Genomic DNA, 4,117 nt, shown 5'->3' on the forward strand with positions numbered 1-4,117 from the left:
AAGATTTCAGGTTACGTAAAAATAACAAGGTTGATTGTTTCTCTTGCTACAACCGTTTAAGTATTTATTTATATCTACCAGTTAATGAATATGTGTATGACCTACATTTCCTTTAATAAATTACTACTCCCATAAATTATGTTATAATTTTATTGTCTAATCCATCCCGTGAGACATAAGGTCATCACCGGGGCTAATCCTAACTAATATTATAAATGCGAAAGTAACTGTGTTTGTCTGTCTGTCTGTTACTCTTTCACGCCAAAACTGATATGAATGAAATTTGGTATATTTATTTATTTATTGATGGTCTAGACCACGAGAAAGAACATAGGCTACTTTTTATCCCGGAATTCCCACGGCAAAACTTTTTAAGGCGAAGCGAAGCATGCGGGATCAACTAGTATTATTATATAATCTACAATAGGCATAAAATGTTCAATGGGAACTACTGAATGGCTGAATCAATTCTCATGAAATTGTTGACGTGATTGTGAAAGTTTTTTATCTAAGGAGGTAAAGTACTTAGGTACACGTTAGCATCATATTTATTAATTGAAAATATACAGGTAAGTACATGTTAAATAATAATATGAGCATTGGCGTGATAGGGAAAGATATCGATGATTTATAAAAGGATTCAGTTTAATTTCTATATCAGTAGATATAATAAGTGTATTGAGACTGCAAGTGTTGTGAAAATCTATAAACAGATTAATTTTGATTAATTTTATTACAATGGCTGGCAAAACGTTTCTGCTGTTTACATGTAAGTACATACTTTATCCATAGAATATTATTCCTAATGTGCCTCGTGCAACGTACTCATGAATGGAAGACTGGAACTTTGGTGTTGTGCATAATACAAACAGTCCATAGTCAATGACAGTTGGAAAATTTTCATTGCTCGTGAGTGTATCTCGATCATTATCGATACATATTCGAGTATGACCTCAGTATGACAAACACGCATTATTGACGTCATTAGACATGATTTATTAATCAGTGGATTTCAAAATTAAAGTACGCATTTGCACTGGGGGTACACATATCACTTTGGCTGTACATTATCTTCATCATCATCAGCCTATAGCAGTCCACTGCTGGATGTAGGCCTCTCCCAAAGCACGCCACTAGATGCGATCCATAGACTCATACAGTCCTCTCAACTTAAGCTGAGAATTTTTGTGAGTGATCGCCAAAAGCATCAAGCCGATTGCCACTCTATGTACACTAGGGGCGTCTTGCACAACAAAGTTAATCAAAATTAAATAGTTTGTCTCTTGCTCTGACAGTATAATGTCAGAGCAAGAGGTCATAGATTTAAATTTATTTAACTTTGTTGTGCAAGACGCCCTAACAGTGTGCACTCACACAAGTTGAATTCTCATTCCCAGCTTAAGTTGGGAGGACTATACATTATCTTATGCCTTCTCCATCTTGCAGTCCTCCTATCGGCCCTGCTGCTGGTCCACTCAGCACACTCCTGCAACTGTTCCCGGGAGCTGAAGCCGGTCTGTGCCCAGGGCAGGACCTTCAGCAACCCGTGCCTGCTGCAGTGTGAGAACGAGCAGAGAATGAGTCGAGGACTGGCGCCGTACACCGTGACTTGTCGCGACGAGTGCGAGCAGTGTCAATGAGGGTAGAGGTACAGCTGCTGAAGATACACGGGTTCGTTATCGACGTAGATAAATGTCACTTATGACGATACGATATAAACACGGTGCTGTTATTGGTGGAACGCGAGTTAAACGAGTTTGTCGACGTCGATAACGACCTGTGTAGCGGCCGCAGGGGTGGTCAGTTTTATTTGTCCCGAGATCAATTATTTATTTAAAAAATGAAATAAAATTCTTGTAATCTTACAATGTAAGCAATGCATTATCTACCCTTTAGTCGTAAACGATCTTTTTTTTTCGTGTCATTAATTTGTTATAAATTCCATGTTGTTATCTTAATTTTTATGGTTATTTTTTAATTTTAGCATCTCTTCCAGTTTGAAAAAAATATTGATATACATACTTAACAAGTTCATGTTTTATTGTGTCAACAGTTACAGGGAAAACATTATATTATTATATATTTTAAAATAAAGCATAAAACTTTTATTGTGTCCTTATTTTTTAGGTTAGGGTCGTACATAATCATATCGTCCACTGCTAAAAACATGTTTTTCTCGTGAAGCGTCACTAAATTCTGTCCTCAGCCTTCCTCATCCAACCTTTACTGATTATAACTGTTCAAGATCAATTTATACAGCAATTTATAAATAATTAAGCCTAAAATATAATAATTCTAGATTTCACTGATCTTTTTGTTGTGTAAAATGGTTGAATGCACAATATGTTTACATGAACCTCAGATGAATCGTAAATGAACTGAAAGGGTCATTGGAGGTGTGTTCAGTTTTCAGTCTTTTGCATGACATTATTTATAAACATAAAGTGAGCCTAAGTTTTAATGGTAGCCAACGTTTGAATTTTAATCTGCAGTACTAAGTAAGCATAGGCGTAGGTAATACTTTAAAAATTTGCGAACTAGGTACCTAATGCGTGCATTTTTTACATTCATCGGATGTTCTTATGAGAAGCTTTATGAAGAAAAAGTATTTATTTTATGTTTCAACAAAACAATAACATACAAAATTACGGATTTACTGGAGTTCACTTGACTACAGCGAAGTGAACTAAAATTATATTTATCATTCGCTATTTGTTTAGTCCATGACAGTCACTTAAAACATAATATCTCATAGGCCACTTCGGAAATCATTAATAATTTAACAACTGGCTTACATGTCCAGCCACAATAGGATACAAAGTGTGTGGTTTTGCCCAGTTTATGAAAAGTACATTTCTTTTGGGGATAAACTCGTATTGTCCTCTTAAGCTGCGATTGTCGGGTACAAGGTGCAAAAAAGCGTGTCCATCCGGATGACCGATTCGATTATACAGGGTGCCCAAGTGCACTAAACACTTGAGATATGCCTTGAGAAAAATGTATAGTATATTAAGTAATTTTTTCATCGCCGTGTTTAAAAAGGCTTTTATGTAACATACTTACAATTTAAATAAAGCTGATAAAATTATCCAATCTATGGGATAAAAATGAAACGTTACCCTTAATTCCTGAAAAAATACTAACTATAGATTAACACATGATACTACTGGAATGAACCTCGACCGCATCAGTGTAAGTTACTATTACTACTTATACCTTCTGTGTATCAATCTGTCTAACTGTACCTACAGGATGATGTTTATAAACACCCTGTATACACTGTAGTGTCCACATGGAGGCTGTGTCGAGGTGACAATGACAGGGCGACATGGTTCTCAAATCACCGACTCACGGCACGAGCCTTTTAAACGAACGAACGGGTGATCTTACAGCTGCAAATATTACACGTGTAAAAATGAAAAGAAAAACATATTTGTAAAAGTTATAACTTTAAAATACATCAGTGTTAGGTTTGTTGTGTTTATGTAATTAGTTAGGAATTTACTCTGAAAATTATGCAAGAGTTTTGACACGGTTTTTACAGAAATTTTGTACAATTGAAATAGAAATGCAGTCGTTACAGACGTTGCCTAAAATGTAAGAAAACATTAAAAGTACTGTAATAGTATAGCTGGAAAAACACACGTAATATAAAAATATCTTCTAAGCTATATTACTTAGTTATTTACGAATATTTAAATAGCGAAAGTACAAAATAGGGCTCATTTTTGCCTCTAACCAACATTAAGTAAGTATAATCTTTTCTTGTAGCCCATCAGTCATGCATGTCCACAATATGGTCAAGCACCCGTGCCTATAAACCTATTGTCCGTAAAAAAAAACTACACTAAGCCTTTCAACCTCCTTTCAACTCATTCTTGAGTGGGCCAGGCGATGTGGACTGTCCTTTTCGGCACAGAAATTAGTTTATGAATACGCGGACATATTTAATCTGGCGGAAGTGGGGCTGAGAAAGTTCCCTCATTGTCGATATCGATATAAATAATGGCGAGGAAAACATTTTTTTTGTCATGAACATGTTGATGAGAGATTTATACACTCGTGGGCAATGATAAAGTTCCACCAGTCCCATAGTGTATTGCCAACGTGGTATGGT

General features: G+C 35.7%; 1 long non-coding RNA gene across 1 annotated transcript; it reads left to right on the plus strand.

The window, feature by feature from the left end:
* Positions 1-615: 615 nt before the first annotated feature.
* LOC105382518 lies at positions 616-2,106 on the plus strand. Its single transcript, XR_960536.3, has 2 exons — positions 616-769; positions 1,447-2,106. It is a non-coding gene; the product is annotated as an uncharacterized LOC105382518 (long non-coding RNA).
* Positions 2,107-4,117: the final 2,011 nt, after the last annotated feature.

This window comes from Plutella xylostella, chromosome 26 (assembly GCF_932276165.1).
Source record: "Plutella xylostella chromosome 26, ilPluXylo3.1, whole genome shotgun sequence".
Taxonomy (NCBI): domain Eukaryota; kingdom Metazoa; phylum Arthropoda; class Insecta; order Lepidoptera; family Plutellidae; genus Plutella; species Plutella xylostella.